Source organism: Muntiacus reevesi, chromosome 1, assembly GCF_963930625.1.
Source record: "Muntiacus reevesi chromosome 1, mMunRee1.1, whole genome shotgun sequence".
NCBI classification, from domain to species: Eukaryota; Metazoa; Chordata; class Mammalia; order Artiodactyla; family Cervidae; genus Muntiacus; species Muntiacus reevesi.
The window spans coordinates 220350405-220367997 of NC_089249.1; the positions used below are offsets into that span (position 1 = coordinate 220350405).

Consider the following 17593-nt stretch of genomic DNA (forward strand, 5'->3'; position numbering starts at 1 on the left):
CACAATCTGCTTCTGTTTCTTGTCATCTCCAGAATTTTCCCAATTCCCAAAGAGAGGCTGCGAGAGAGCCAGGTCTGTTTCTGGGCTCATCTATGATAGCTATGAACATTCTTGGACTTTTCTAGGACTAGAATGCAGACCCCCGTCCACCCTTATACTGGTCAAAGGATTTGTCAGAACTACTTGGTGCAACTGTTGTTAAGTCATTTGCAAAATACAAAGGACGTACAAGTTCTCCTTCACTGATGCAACCTGTAGTCCTTGCAGTCTCTTGATCTCCAAAGTGGTCCCCTGTTGGCTGTTCCTGAACTCACTGTCAGCCTGGGAAATTATTCTTGTCACTGACCTCTGGAACATGCAGTTCCAGATACAATGTAGATATAAGCATTACAGATTAGCTAGAGCTGAATCCAGTTTTCTGCTTGACCTATTTCATAGTCTCACTGTTTCCTCTGTGAAGTCGAGGCATATTTCTTGAGCTTTCTTTTTAAAATTAAAATATGTAGTTTGAGTAAAATGAGGGACAAACACTGACATCCATGGTGAATGTCTCAGTCTATTTGGATATTCTATCATTTTTCTGTACTGGATAAATGTGCCATCACAATCAGCTACAGGGTTTCTAAAACTCAGATTTCTGGACTTCAATCCACATAGGTCTTAAGTGGGAGTGGAGAATTTTCACTTCTAAGAGGGTCCTAGTTGATGTTGATAATGCTGGTATAGGTATTATACATTGAGAAAAAGATTTAGGGACATTACAAAACTGGTGTGAGACAAGGAGAGAAATTTGAAGATTATTATCCAAACGCAGGTTGCCAGGAGCCAACACACGAGGCCCTCCCCCTAACAAGGTCATAAGGGAGAAAACCTGACAGGCAAGGTGGATCAGGATTTCAGGGGTTTCGAAAAAGTCACCTCACGAGACCCTACCCCTAACAAGGCCGTAGCCATAAGGGAGAAAACCTGACGGGCAAAGCGGATCAGGTTTTCAGGGGTTTTCAAAAAGGCCAGCTCACGAGATCCCACCCATGACAAGGTCACAAGGAGAAAGCCTGACAGGCAAGGCGGATCAGGTTTTCAGGGATTTCGAAAAGCTGCCCCCAGCTCTCACCTTAAAGATGATATCTGTCTTTCTGATGCCTGCCTCAATGGACTACTCCCTAATTTCTCTGACACAGGCAGGAAGGCCTTCCCCGATCTCTTCCCAAATAAGAATCAATTTAGAACTTTAATCAATAAGTTTCCCAGGTGGTGGTATGTTATGAGATTATTCAGGGTGAAAGGAGTGTTTTAATTTAAACTCCTTTGCTGGTAGTTTGTTAGCCAAATGCATTTATGCGTTTGGTACTAATATGCATGATTGCTTATAATATCCTAATCACAAAATAGCATAAAGAACCTGATTATATAAAAGCCCTAATAGATATAGAGCCCTTTTAAGTGGTAAAGGAGTCCTATTAGAAAACATAAGAAAAAGTATTCTATAGGTGGTTATTGGGTTGTGAATTGTTTGCTGTGTTTTTGCTTGCTGTATTTTTGCCTTTAATGTGCTAAGGTTGTGTTATAAAAACCACTGTTAAGATAGTTAAAGATCTAGAGAAATAAGAATTTAGCCCTAGTGTGGTAACAATGAGATGGTTGTTAATTGTCAGTCAGGAGTGCTAGGCAGAAGCTCCCTCACTAAAGTCGCAGAGTCAGTATGGGATAAACTTCTTAGATAAATGTAACTGACAACTTTTGCAGAAAGATTAATTTTTGTATTAACAAGAATATAATTCTACTCTGTACTATTTCCCTATGACACTGTTACCTTTCAGTTAAGGTCACCATAAAAACAGAAAATAGGTTTACAATTACCTGACCTGCATAAAATGTTAATAGCCCCAAGGCCAGAAGATCATGTGCTAAGAATTACTATAAAATTAAAAAGCAAAAAAATCCTGCTTTTCCTAAAAATCAAAATGATGTAATGCTAATCCTGTGTAATCATGAGTAAGCATCTTGTACCTTGAAAATGTTCTGTGAAAGGATATAAAACCGGTTGTCAAAAAGTAAAACATAGACTTGGCCCTATCAAGGCTGGTCTCACGTGTCTTCTCTCTCTCTCTCTCTCTCTCTCTCTCTCTCTCTCTCTCTCTCTCTCTCTCTCTCTCTCTCGCCAACGCCGCTCATGTCAGGGTATTCCCTGAATCCTGCCGAGGCTGGACCACGGCACCAGGCCAATTTACAAATTGGTAAATTTTTAAATCTTTACTTCTTGGTATATTGAAAATCCATCCACTAACCATACTTTTGCAAGATGTCATCTTTTGAATGACCTCCTCTAGTAGATTAGCAATGACAGTTTAAGATTCCTAATCCTTCTCCATTAATTCAGGTATGAGATTCTAGTCACAATGATCCATTTAAAACATAAATCTGGTCAGCTCACCAAAACTATTCATATATATATATATATATATATATATATATATATATATATATATATATATATATATATATATGAAAATTTATTGTAAGAATTGACTCGGTGGCTTGATAGATGGAAAAGTCCCAGAAACTACTATCTCCAAACTGGAAATCCAGAAAAGCCAGCAGTATACTTAATTCCAATGCCAAATGCTTGAGAAGCAGGAGTTCTGAAGTCCAGAGGCAGGAAAATATGGATGGACCAGTGAGGGAGAATGAATTAATCCTACCTTCAGTTTTTTTCCATTTGGGCCCTGACCAAATAGCAAAACACCCACTCACATTCATGAAAGTGGATTTATTTACTTAGTCTATGAAATCAAGTGACAGTCTTTTCCAGAAAAACCCTTAAGAACAAACCTGAAACTGTGTACCTCATATTGGAACTCAAACCCATGGATTTTTAATTAGAATCACTCACCTCAAGTGGCTGAAATAGCTCAGTTGGGAGAGCGTTAGACTGAAGAATCACTCACCTAGTGTTTGTATTTACTGAGGCTCAGATTCTTCATGTCTTAGTGCAGAAGGAATTCAGGAAGAGGAACTCAGCAAGAGGAAAAGTGATAGGCAATAAATAGATTTATTAATATAGGATGCTTATAAGCAATGCAAGGAAGCAGGCAAGGGAGCTCTGCCCCAAGGATTAAGTGGGCCACAATTTTATAATCAAAGGAAAGTGGGGGAGGAGGAAAAAAACTTTCTTCTCTGATTAGACCTCAGATTTACATTACTAGCTCCTCCTCATGTAGGGCAGGAGCATGTCAGACCCTATGAGGTCAAAGGAGGATTATCATAGAGCTTATTCAAATCAGTAGAGAAGCAGTGAATTTTTCCTTTCACCATATGGCCTTATTGTAAAACTGTTCTTTTTTAAAAATCAAAGTTTTTCATTCTGTCTGTCTTAGAAATGAAGCTAGAAATTTTGGTAATTAAGAAGATATTGATTCTACACTTTTTACCTGGATTACTAAAGAGTAAGGCAGAACGAATATTTCAACAGAAACTGAGAGTGAAAAATAATAAACAACACAGACTTAAAATTGAAGAGAGATATGATTAAAAGGGGAGCAGATATTAAAAGGGGAGAAATTGATATTGAAACAGAGCAAGACCTTATGGTCTTTCACCATCCCCCCAATGTCCTCAGCTTGACTTACTTCTGTGGAAAAAGTTTAGTCAAAAATAAGTTTAAGCAGAGAAATGAGAAAATGAAGGATTAAAGGAAAAGAGTCCAACAAGAATAAATAATTTAGTTTAGTCACTAAGCAAAGTTAGTTTTTTAATTCCTCCTCAAGAGCTATAAATAAATTCTGAACACACCCTTTGAGCTAGATACTGAAACTTTCACCATGTGAAAGAAGTTAACTAGTTGATGGCCAGACTATAGCCAAGACATAATCTGACATAATTCTGGGAATTTGCCTCAAGGAAATGGGAACAAACCAACCCTGAAAATAAAGACTAACTTTACTTAAAACCATCACTTCGTGGCAAATAGATGGGGAAACAATGGAAACTGGTTGACTTTATTTTGGGGGGCTCCAAAATCACTGCAGATGGTGATTGCAGCCATGAAATTAAAAGATGCTTACTCTTGGAAGGAAAGTTATGACCAACCTAAACAGCATATTAAAAAGTAGAGACATTACTTTGCCAACAATGGTCAAGGCTATGGTTTTTCCAGTGGTCATGTATGGATATGAGAGTTGGACTACAAAGAAGTTGAGTGCAGAAGAATTGATGCTTTTGAGCTGTGGTATTGGAGAAGACTCTTGAGAGTCCCCTGGACTGCAAGGAGGTCCAACCAGTCCATCCTAAAGATCAGTCCTGGGTGTTCATTGGAAGGACTGATGTTGAAGCTGAAACTCCAATACTTTGGCCACCTGATGTGAAGAGCTGACTCGTTGGAAAAGACCCTGACGCTGGGAAAGATTGAGGGCAGGAGGAGAAGGGGACAACGGAGGATGAGATGGTTGAATGGCATCATTGACACAATGGACATGGGTTTGGGTGGACTCTGGGAGTTGGTGATGGACAGGGAGACCTGGCGTGCTGCAGTTCATGGGGTTGCAAAGAGTTGGACACGACTGAGCGACTGAACTGAACTACTTAAAACAATCAAGATGACACTGATCACACTACTGCATGACCAATTTCAAGATGACTGTCAGAGCTGACTGTGTTGTTTCTGCATGTAGCCCCCTCCCTCTGTGAATAAAAGCTAGTACTCCCTGCTTGTGAGGGTGGAAGTTGGCCTTTGGATGGGAGTCCTCCCTCCCCCACCCCCATTTCTGGCAGCCAAAATGAAGCAAATTTTCCTTTCTACCAACCTTGCCTCTTTAGTGGCTTTTGAGTGGTAAATAGCTGGACCCCACTTTCAGTCACAATATACAAGTGAAAATACACAAGCACATTTCATATTGGTGAAAGGAATCCACCTATATTTGCAGTAACTCAACATTAGCTAACACAAGTATATGCAGAAGAAACAATGAAAAGTTATCCTATGGTCAAAAAGCCAAAGTTAACCTAACGAATCTGTAGAGTATGCAGAAGCCAAACATGCAAGAAAAGGCTTAATTTTTCACACTAATAATGAAACAAAATAAGATAAATACTAACAGAACACTATTTTTAAAGTGGGATAATTATCATATCAAATCAGAATTTTATATCAAGCTTCAATGTTGCCCCAAGTAAAGATGTCTTTAAAAACTTAAAGTGAAACATTTCATTGTTAACTGCTTTAAATTAGACAAAATACTAGAGTGAGATATTAAGCTCCAAGAAAAATAATCCCAGATTGAAAATTAGGAATGCACAATGGAAACAGAAGGAAAGGAAGCAATGATTAGGAAATAAATATAATTTAATTTTGTTTTATAAAGAACTACTTACATCTCTGGTAAAGAGTCAGAAATGACTTACTGACTAAACACAAGTGACAGATAACATCCCATGGAAATTAAAATATAGATAGATTGCAGAAATAATAAAACACTCAAGAAAGTGTAAAGGAATTGAAAGTGTTCTAAGGTTTTAGACTTTGGGAAAGGTGGTGAAAGTATTAGACTTTAAGTGTATTAGACCCTTAAGTGAAAGATTCATAATTTAATCACCAATGTATTTACATGCAGATTTGTATATGATTAAGATTAGCAAATTGATTAGGGAATCCTGCAATAAAAGTGAAGTAAAAAGAGAAAAGAGACGATTTAGTTCAAAGGGTAAGGAAAAAGTGATACAGTTGTGATCATTTCAAATATCAATAATTAGGTGAAATGTAAATGCACGAAACACTAATTTTGTTGTAGTGGCTGTATGATATAGATATTATAGTCTTGTCAATAAGATTTTGGCATTTTTTATCAAAAAACTTTAAAGAGTCTCTATTTTTTCCTATGAAAGTGTAACTTAGCTGAAAAAAAAATTTTTTTAAGAACCATTGGTATATGTTTTTATTTTTTTATATTTTTTCATTTATTTTTATTAGTTGGAGGCTGATTACAATATTGTAGTGGGTTTTGTCATATATTGACATGAATCAGCCATGGAGTTACATGTATTCCCCATCCCGATCCCCTCCTCCCGCCTCCCTCTCCACCTGATTCCTCTGGGTCTTCCCAGTGCACCAGGCCCGAGCACTTGTCTCATGCATCCAACCCGGGCTGGTGATCTGTTTCACCTTTGATAATATACATGTTTCAATGCTGTTCTCTCAAAACATCCCACCCTCGCCTTCTCCCACAGAGTCCAAAAGTCTCTTCTGTACATCTGTGTCTCTTTTACTGTTTTGCATATAGGGTTATCATTACCATCTTTCTAAATTCTATATATATGTGTTAGTATGCTGTAATGTTCTTTATCTTTCTGGCTTCCTTCACTCTGTATAATGGGCTCCAGTTTCATCCATCTCATTAGAAATGATTTGAATGAATTTTTTTTAATGGCTGAGTAATATTCCATGGTATATATGTACCACAGTTTCCTTATCCATTCATCTGTCGATGGGCATCTAGGTTGCTTCCATGTCCTGGCTATTATAAACAGTGCTGCGATGAACATTGGGGTACACATGTCTCTTTCAGATCTGGTTTCCTCAGTGTCTATGCCCAGAAGTGGTATTGCTGGGTCATATGGCAGTTCCATTTTCAGTTTTTTAAGAAATCTCCACACTGTTCTCCATAGTGGCTGTACTAGTTTGCATTCCCACCAGCAGTGTAAGAGGGTTCCCTTTTCTCCACACCCTCTCCAGCATTTATTGCTTGTAGACTTTTGGACAGCTGCCATCCTGGCTGGCGTGTAATGGTACTTCACTGTGGTTTTGATTTGCATTTCTCTGATAATGCGTGATGTTGAGCATCTTTTCTTTCATGTGTTTGTTAGCCATCTGTAAGTCTTCTTTGGAGAAATGTCTGTTTAGTTCTTTGGCCCATTTTTTGACTGGGTCATTTATTTTTCTGAAATTGAGCTGCAGGAGTTGCTTGTATATTTTTGATATTAATCCTTTGTCTGTTGCTTCGTTTGCTATTATTTTCTCCCAGTCTGAGGGCTGTCTTTTCACCTTGCTTATAGTTTCCTTTGTTGTGCAAAAGCTTTTAAGTTTCATTAGGTCCCATTTGTTTAGTTTTGCTTTTATTTCCAATATTCTGGGAGATGGGTCATAGAGGATCCTGCTGTGATTCATGTCAGAGAGTGTTTTGCTTATGTTCTCCTCTAGGAGTTTTATAGTTTCTGGTCTTATCGTTAGATCTTTAATCCATTTTGAGTTTATTGTTGTGTATGGTGTTAGAAAGTGTTCTAGTTTCATTCTTTCACAAGTGGTTGACCAGTTTTCCCAGCACCACTTGTTAAGAGGTTGTCTTCTTTCCATTGTATATCTTTGCCTCCTTTGTCGAAGATAAGGTGTCCATAGGTTCGTGGATTTATCTCTGGGCTTTCTATTCTGTTCCATTGATCTGTATTTCTGTCTTTGTGCCAGTACCATACTGTCTTGATGACTGTGGCTTTGTAGTAGAGCCTGAAGTCAGACAGGTTGATTCCTCCAGTTCCATTCTTCTTTCTCAAGATTACTTTGGCTATTCGAGGTTTTTTGTATTTCCATACAAATTGTGAAATTATTTGTTCTAGTTCTGTGAAAAATACTGCTGGTAGCTTGATAGGGATTGCATTGAATCTATAGATTGCTTTGGGTAGTATAGCCATTTTGACAATATTGATTCTTCCAATCCATGAACATGGTATATTTCTCCATCTGTTTGTGTCCTCTTTGATTTCTTTCATCAGTGTTTTATAGTTTTCTATGTATAGGTCTTTTGTTTCTTTAGGTAGATATACTCCTAAGTATTTTATTCTTTCTGTTGCAATGGTGAATGGTATTGTTTCCTTAATTTCTCTTTCTGTTTTCTCATTGTTAGTGTATAGGAATGCTAGGGATTTCTGTGTGTTAATTTTATATCCTGCAAATTTACTATATTCATTGATTAGCTCTAGTAAATTTCTGGTAGAGTCTTTAGGGTTTTCTAGGAAGAGGATCATGTCATCTGCAAACAGTGAGAGCTTCACTTCTTCTTTTCCTATCTGGATTCCTTTTACTTCTTTTTCTGCTCTGATTGCTGTGGCCAAAACTTCCAAAACCATGTATGTTGAATGATAGTGGTGAGAGTGGGCACCTTTGTCTTGTTCCTGATTTCAGGGGAAATGCTTTCAAGTTTTCACCATTGAGGGTAGTGCTTGCTGTGGGCTTGTCATACATAGCTTTTATTATGTTGAGGTATGTTCCTTCTATTCCTGCTCTCTGGAGAGTTTTAATCATAAATGGGTGTTGAATTTTGTCAAAGACTTTCTCTGCATCTATTGAGATAATCATATGGTTTTTATCTTTCAATTTGTTAAAGTGGTGTATTACATTGATTGATTTGTGGATATTAAAGAATCCTTGCATTCCTGGGATAAAGCCCACATGGTCATGGTGTATGATTTTTTTAATATGTTGTTAGATTCTCTTTGCTAGAATTTTGTTAAGGATTTTTGCATCTATGTTTATCAGTGATATTGGCTTGTAGTTTTCTTTTTTTCTGGCATCTTTGTCTGGCTTTGGAATTAGGGTGATGGTGGCCTCAGAGAATGAGTTTGGAAGTTTACCTTCATCTGCAATTTTCTGGAAGAGTTTGAGTAAGATAGGTGTTAGCTCTTCTCTAAATTTTTGGTAGAATTCAGCTGTGAAGCCATCTGGTCCTGGGCTTTTGTTTGCTGGAAGATTTCTGATTACAGTTTCAATTTCCTTGCTTGTGATGGGTCTGTTAAGATCTTCTATTTCTTCCTGGCTCAGTTTTGGAAAGTTATGCTTTTCTAAGAATTTGTCCATTTCTTCCAAGTTGTCCATTTTATTGGCATAGAGCTGCTGGTAGTAGTCTCTTATGATCCTTTGTATTTCAGTGTTGTCTGTTGTGATCTCTCCATTTTCATTTCTGATTTTGCTATTTGGTTCTTCTCCCTTTGTTTTTTAATGAGTCTTGCTAATGGTTTGTCAATTTTGTTTATTTTTTTCAAAAAAACAGCTTTTAGCTTTGTTGATTTTTGCTATGGCCTCTTTAGTTTCTTTTGCATTTATTTCTGCCCTAATTTTTAAGATTTCTTTCCTTCTACTAACCCTTGGGTTCTTCATTTCTTCCTTCTCTAGTTGCTTTAGGTGTAGAGTTAGGTTATTTATTTGACTTTTTTCTTGTTTCTTGAGGTAAGCCTGTAATGCTATGAACCTTCCCCTTAGCACTGCTTTTACAGTGTCCCATAGGTTTTGGGGTGTTGTGTTTTCATTTTCATTCATTTCTATGCATATTTTGATTTCTCTTTTTGTTTCTTCTATGATTTATTGGTTATTCAGAAGTGTGTTATTTAGCCTCCATATGTTTGAATTTTTAACAATTTTTTTCCTGTAATTGATATCTAATCTTACTGCACTGTGGTCAGAAAACATGATTGGAATGATTTCAACTTTTTTGAATTTTCCAAAACTAGATTTATGGCCCAGGATGTGATCTATTCTGGAGAAGGTTCCATGTGCACTTGAGAAAAAGGATTGTTTTGGGGTGAAATGTCCTATAGATATCAATTAGGTCTAGCTGGTCCACTGTGTCATTTAAAGTTTGTGTTTCCTTGTTAATTTTCTGTTTAGTTGATCTATCCACAGTTGTGAGTGGGGTATTAAAGTCTCCCATTATTATTGTGTTGCTATTAATTTTCTCTTTTATACTTGTTAGTGTTTGCCTTACATATTGCGGTGCTCCTATGTTGGGTGCATATATATTTATAATTGTTATATCCTCTTCTTGGATTGATCCTTTGATCATTGTGTAGTGTCCTTCTTTGTCTCCTTTTACAGCCTTTATTTGAAAGTCTATTTCATCTGATATGAGTATTGTGACTCCTGCTTTTTTTGTTCTCCGTTTGAGTGAAATTTTTTTTTCCAGCCCTTCACTTTTAGTCTGTATGTGTCTCTTGTTTTGAGGTGGGTCTCTTGTAGACAGCATATATAGGGGACTTGTTTTTGTATCCATTCAGCCAGTCTTTGTCTTTTGGTTAGGGCATTCAACCCATTCACATTTAAGGTAATTATTGATAGGTATGGTCCCGTTGCCATTTACTTTGTTGTTGTGGGTTCACGTTTATACAACATTTCTGTGCTTCCTGTCTAGAGAAGATCCTTTAGCATTTGTTGAAGAGTGGTTTGGTGGTACTGAATTCTCTCAGCTTTTGCTTGTCTGTAAAGCTTTTGAATTCTCCTTCGTATCTGAATGAGATCCTTGCCGGGTACAGTAATCTAGGTTGTAGGTTATTCTCTTTCATTACTTTCAGTATGTCCTGCCATTCCCTTCTGGCCTGGAGGGTTTCTATTGATAGATCAGCTGTTATCTTTATGGGAATCCCTTTGTGTGTTATTTGTTGTTTCTCCCTTGCTGCTTTTAATATTTGTTCTTTGTGTTTGATCTTTGTTAATTTGATTAATATGTGTCTTGGGCTGTTTCGCCTTGGGTTTATCCTGTTTGGGACCGTCTGGGTTTCTTGGACTTGGGTGGCTATTTCCTTCCCCATTTTAGGGAAGTTTTCAGCTATTATCTCCTCGAGTATTTTCTCATGGCCTTTCTTTTTCTCTTCTTCTTCTGGGATTCCTGTGATTCGAATGTTGGGGCATTTCACATTGTCCCAGAGGTCCCTGAGGTTGTCCTCATTTCTTTTGATTCTTTTTTCTTTTTTCCTCTCTGCTTCATTTATTTCCACCATTTTATCTTCTACCTCACTTATCCTATCTTCTGTCTCCGTTATTCTACTCTTGGTTCCCTCCAGAGTGTTTTTTATCTCATTTATTGCATTATTCATTTTTAATTGACTCTTTTTTATTTCTTCTAGGTGTTTATTAAACATTTCTTACATCTTCTCAATCTTTGTCTCCAGGCTATTTATCTGTAACTGCAGTTTGTTTTCAAGATTTTGGATCATTTTTATTATCATTATTCCAAATTCTTTTTCAGGTAGATTCCCTATCTCCTCCTCTTTTGTTTGACTTGGTGGGCATTTTTCTTGTTCCTTTAACTGTTGGGTATTTCTCTGCCTTTTCATCTTGTTTAGATTGCTGTGTCTGGAGTGGGCTTTCTGTATTCTGGAGGTCTGTGGTTCCTTTTTATTGTGGGGGTTTTACCCAGTGGGTGGGGTTGGACGATTGGCTTGTCAAGGTTTCCTGGTTAGGGATGCTTGCGTCGGTGTTCTGGTGCGTGGAACTAGATTTATTCTCTCTGGAGTGCAATGGAGTGCCAGTAATGAGTTTTGAGATGGGTCTATGTGTTAGGTGTGACTTTGGGCAGCCTGCATGTTGACGCTCAGGGCTATGTTCCTGCGTTGCTGGAGAATTTGCGTGGTACGTCTTGCTCTGAAACTTACTGGCTCTTAGGTGGTGGTTGGTTTCAGTGTAGGTATGGAGGCTTTTGGATGGTCTCTTATTACTTAATGTTCCATGTAGTCAGGAGTTTTCTGGTGTTCTCAGGTTTTAGGCTTAAGTCTCCTGCCTCTGGATTTCAGTTTTATTCTTCCAGTAGTCTCAAGACTTCTCCAACTGTACAGCACTGATAATAAAGCTTCTAGGTTAATGGTGAAAAGATTCTCCCCTGTGAGGGACACCCAGAGAGATTCACAGTTACATGAAAAAGAGGAGAGGGAGGAGGGAGATAGAGATGAGCAGGAGGAGAAAAGGGGGACTCAAGAGGAGAGAGACAGATCTACACAGTTGTCTGTTCCCAGAGTGTTCTCCGTAGCCCAGACACCCACAAAGATTCACAGAATTGGAAAGGGAAGAGAAGGGGAAAGGAGGAAATAGAGGTGTTCTGAGGTAGAAAACAGAGAGTCAAAATTGGGAGAGAGTAATCAACACACTCCTGAATAAAAATGGGAACTGAATATTGGATTCTTAAGTGTCCAAAATTTATATCACATACTGAAAAACAAAGATTAAAAATCTAGAGTAGAGGTTAGACTCTTAAAAATACAATGTTAAAAACAAGAACAAAAACACAAAAAATTTTAGAAATATATATGAAGCTAGGTTTAAAAATAGAGCTTTTTTTTTTTTTTGCAAGGTTATAGTGAAATGAAAATGAAAACTAAGGAGTAGTAGAGGAGTAATAGAGGACTTTAAAAGGAAATAAGAGAAAAAGAAGAAAAAGGAAAAAAAATTTTTTTCCTTATTAAAAAAAATCATAAAAATATATGAAAATGAAAGTTAAGGAGTAATGGGGGAGTAATAGGGAATTTTAAAAGAAAATAAAAGAGAAAAAATAAAAAAGAAAAGGAAAAGAAAAAAATTGTTTTTTTTAATTAAAAAAAGTAAAAATATATCTAGGAATTTCTCTGGAGCTGTTGCGGGCAGTGTGGGATCAGTTCAGTTTCAGATAGCTCCTCGTTCCAGCTTACACTTATCACTATCTACAGGCCCCTTCCGGTACAGTCTGTGTTATCTATAGGGGTTTTAGTCTGTTGCACCGGTCCCTTCTGAAGAGGTTCCCTTTGTTTATTTGGCTTCTGTTTGCAGGTATCTTCAGTGCCTAGTTTCCGCCCTGACACAGGCGGGCGGAGGTGATTTCTTGTTCAGGTTGCTAGTTCCATCACGCTGCGGGGAGGGACTGGCACTGCTTTCCCCATCTAGGCTGCTTACGCTCTTGGCTGCTCTATATGGAGCGTGCCCTGCGCTGCGCGCGGTTCCAGCCCTCTGGTGTTCCACAAAAAGTGTGGACTCGGCCGCGCCTGAGTTTTGTGCCTTCCCCGGCCCAAGCAACTCAGGCATCCAGGAGCTTCACGGGTGCACTCTCCCTGGGCACGGCGCATCTTCTCCACTCTGCAGTCCCAGCCCCAGTCCCCACTCGAGTAGATCGGGTGTGTGCGCCTTGTGTCTAGCCGCGACCCTCCCAGCGGATGTAGACCATCCAGAATCTCAGGAAGTCTTTGGTTAGAAACTGTAGGCCTGTTTGCAGTGCGGTAGGGGATGCAGTCCTTGGGGCCGAGCCTGCCCCTTTCCCCTCCCCCCTGCCTCCTGCCTCCAGCGGAGCTGGGCCGGTCCACAGCCATCTAGCTCCTCTGGACTTGCTGGGTCCCTGTTCTGTGAACGGCTGGCAGTGTGTTTGGGTCGGTTAATCTTCTCTCTCTCTTTTGCTGTCCCACAGTTTAAGCTGGTTACTCACAAAAGCTCCCTCCGATTGCCCTCAGGGCACTCAGGCCCGGTCCTTACCCTAAGCAATGCCGCCCGCTCCTCTCCATTCCGCCCCCACTTGCTGGTGACGGATGCGGGTGTCTGGGGTACTTTTCTGCTGGGAGTTGCTTTTAGGCACATAGTCTGTGGGTTTTATTTATTTTTCCCCTCCCAGTTAGGTTGCCCTCTGAGATTTAAAAACTTCCCCCAGACCCGCCAGTTCGAGGGTTTCCTGGTGTTTGGAAACTTCCTCTATTAAGACTCCCTTCCCAGGACGGATCTCCATCCCTAGCTCTTTTGTCTCTCTTTTTATCTTTTATATTTTGTCCTACCTCCTTTCAAAGACAATGGGCTGCTTTTCTGTGCGCCTGATGACCTCAGCTAACGATCAGAAGTTGTTTTGTGAAGTTTGCTCTGTGTTCAATTGTTCTTTCGATGAATTTGTAGGGGAGAAAGTGGTCTCCCCGTCCTATTCCTCTGCCATCTTGGCTCCTCTCCAGCTGAAAAGTTTTATATCAAGAAACTTCCATTCTTATTTTTGCAGAATGCATTCCATAGTGGCAGAAAAAGGAAACATAAAATATTGACTAAAATAATGATATAAACTCTAAGTAACACTCCCCATGTACAAACATATTACATTTTTTCATCTAGGACATTATGTAAATATCAGTAGCCCCATATTTTCTTCTTTTAGAATCTCTTCAACCTCATTAATCTAAAATAGGGTGTGTCTCTGGGTTATCCACCCATCGGATTATCCACTCTGTTAGTCTATAAAAGGGTAATCAGAGGCAAAAGTCACTACTATCTCCAGCAAGTTACTGGTTGCCTTCATCTCAGGTGTGGGCCACAGGACAGCTATTGGAACTGGGAGAACGAGCATTCACAAATCAGACTGTTCTGGTAAGTATTGCATTTTTATTGATAGCAAGAATGTCCTTTTGTATTCTTTTTTCTTTGGTAAAATCTCTTCTTGAGTTAGCGGATTTTACTCTTAAAACAAGAAGTTACCTTACTGAAGTTATTTCCTTGGTGTTAGTACTATGAATGTGAAGAAGGCAATGGCAACACACTCCAGTACTCTTGCCTGGAAAATCCCATGGACGGAGGAGCCTGGTAGGCTGCAGTCCATGGGGTCACGAAGAGTCGGACATGACTGAGCGACTTCACTTTCTCTTTTCACTTTCATGCACAGGAGAAGGAAATGGCAACCCACTCCAGTGTTCTTGCCTGGAGAATCCCAGTGATGGAAGAGCCTGGTAGGCTGCCATCTATGCGGTCACACAGAGTCAGACATGACTGAAGCGACTTAGCAGCAGCAGCAGTATTAAGAAATAGTTTTATATACCTTTGTATATGAAACTTTCTTGGGACAATAGTCCAGATTTTAGTTTTTTAATTTTTATATATTTATGATTCATGGTTTTACATACCTTTGTATATGAAACTTTCTTGGGAATAACAGTCCAGATTTTACATTTTAATTTTTATTTATGACTGTGCTGGCTCTTCATTAATTCCAGGCTTTCTCTAGTTGCAGTGCATGTGCTTTTCTTGCTGCAGAGCATGGGGTCTAGAGTAGGTGGGATTCAGTAGTTGTAGCTCAAGGGCTCTAGAGTGTGGGCTCAGTTGCTCCATGGCATGAGGAATCTTCCCAGGCTATGGATCAAACCTGTGTTCCCTGCATTGGCAGGAGTATTCATAACCCTTGGACCACCAGGCAAGCCCCAACATTTTAGTTTTTAAAATCAACATCCCTGGTAAGCAAAGTAGTGTTTATCCCTGTGTTGCAGAAATTGTTCTCTTTATCGTAAAATTCCTTAGTCACAATGTGGGGTTTTTTTCCCATTTTTTTCCTTCTTCCCTTTATTTTTTGGTATCTTAGTTCCCCAACCAGGGACTGAATCCAGGCCACAGCAGTAAAGGTGAGTCCTAAACACTGGACTCCTAGGGAACTCTACCCCCATCCTTTTTTTTCTTTGCTCAGATATCAGGAGTCAGACTTCCCATAATCTCATCATCATCTGAAATTGTAGTTAATTCTCCCTCCCGTTTGCCTTTCTTACTGCTCTTGCTCTATGTCTCCTTCTGTCTCTGGATTGGCCTTATTGTTTGTCAGAATCCTTATTCATACCTAACACTAGAGTAGACATTCTTTAGTCTATTAACACTTTTATCTCATCAGGATTAAAAAAATTGAAGCAGTAACTTTTTTAAGTGGGATTATGAATCCTGGGTTTTAGTCCACAACTTGGCATGTGTTAAGTGCTCTGTAAATGAGAGGATCAAGTGACTCCCTCCAGACTCAAACATCTTGAGTGTTTTAAGAGGTAATGTTAATAATTATGGCAGAACATGAATGGAATTTGATTTTTTTTCTCCCCTTAAAAATACCATGTGGATAGAAATTTTTTTTAAAAAGGGTGCACTGATTAACTTTATATCTTAAGCAGGCTTATTGTGGCTAGAGTCTTAAAATGGATTACACAGACAAAAATGATTTGAAAAGAAATGATTGCAGTCCACCACAAGAGATTATCAGTGCTTAACTATAGTGAATTTGAAACATGGAAAAAAATTTTTCTTTTTTGGTGTGAATAGTTTTCTTTCAAAATTCTAAGCATTTCCTAAGAACTAAACATATTGATGTTGCTATATGTTAGTGTTAAACATTAAAGTCTAGATCAATCTTGTCTTCATTGGATATCCAATTTAGTGAGAAAAACAATAGGAAATAAAAGATAGTAATATATGTACAATCTAAAATTGGAAAAAAATAATTTAAAATGTAATATTAATTTGGATTCCTGAATCAGGAAAAGTCACTCATGTAAATGATGTCTTGCAGGAAAATTGAAAGGTGCGCAAGAATTTCAAAGGGTGGCACCAGATCGTTGTGAAGGTGTTCTTAGAAGGTGTTCCTGGAGCAGTGGAGGTTCTCCCCTCAGATCCAGGGTGAGTTAAGTTCTAGTTTCTTGTTACCTCAGCATTGTTAACTTTCTCAGAGATCTCCCTCATCTCCCTCACCTTCTCTCACCAGGAAAATGGCTGAAATGATGGAGTCCGAGATTGAGCAAAGCTTCCAAACTGTTACGTCTTGGAAGAAAAAGAAGGAACAAGAACAATTCCGTAAACTCTTTATTGGCGGCTTGAGCTCTGAAACCACAGAAGAAAGTCTGAGGAACTACTACAAGCAGTGGGGAAAGCTTATAAGCTGTGAAATCATAAGAGACCATGCAAGCAAAAGATCAAGAGGGTTTGGTTTTGTCACCTTTTCGTCCATGGCTGAAGTGGATGCTGCCATGGCTGCCAGACCTCATTCTATTGATGGGAAAACAGTTGCCCCCAAACGTGCTGTCCCAAGAGAGGAATCTGGACAGCCAGGGGTTTTCCTGACTGTGAAGATGCTGTTTGTTGGTGGAATTAAAGATACCGAGGAACATCATCTTAGAGATTACTTTGAGAAATATGGAAAAATCGATGCCATTGAGATAGTTACTGATAGAGAGTCTGGAAGAAAAAGAGGGTTTGGATTTGTGACTTTTGATGACTATGATCCCGTGGATAAGATTGTGTTGCAGAAAAACCATACCATCAATGGCCATCATGCAGAAGTAAGAAAGGCCTTTTCTCGACCTAAAATGGAACAAGTCCAGAGTTCTAGAAGTGGAAGGAAAGGCAAAGCTGGTTTTGGAGATTCTCCTGGTAATGATGGAAATGTTGAACCAGGGTCAGGACGAGGAAGTAGCTTGGGAGGACGATCTGATGGATTAAGAAGTGGTCGGTGGACTTGGTCGTGGTTATAATAGGTGTGGTGGATGACCAGAAAGTGGCAATTTGGGAGTTAGCCCTGGTTATGGAGGAGGAAAAGGAGCTTATGGTGGTGGAGGACTTGGAAAACTGAAATGCCTTGTAGTATTAAGTTGTTGTACATTTATGATTTAATAAAGACTTCTAAAGGAAAAACAGCTATTAGTTCTCTTTCAGTGATTTTGCATTTTTATTCTTTCTTTTAAATATTTCTTCATTTTGAGACCATTGACATACAGCACCATATATTTAAATATGTAGCACAATCATATGATTTATATGTATTATAAACTGATTACTACAGAACTTAATAGCATTTATCTCATACTGTAACTTTTTTCTTATGATAATCCTTAACTTTCAGTGTTAAGTATGGTCTTCATGTACATTATTTCTTTTGTGTTTATCTTAATACTGAACGTTCATATTTTTTTAATTGAAGTATGATTGCTTTACAGAATTTTTTACAGAAATTAACAGAATTTTCTGTCAAACATTAACATGAATCAGCCATAGGTATACGTAAGTTCCCTGCCACTTGACCCTCCCTCCCATCTCCCCCCACATCCCACTCCT

General features: G+C 38.7%; 1 pseudogene; it reads left to right on the forward strand.

Annotated features, from left to right (window-relative positions):
• Window positions 1-16251: 16251 nt before the first annotated feature.
• LOC136157950 (heterogeneous nuclear ribonucleoproteins A2/B1 pseudogene) lies at window positions 16252-17152 on the forward strand (annotated as a pseudogene).
• Window positions 17153-17593: the final 441 nt, after the last annotated feature.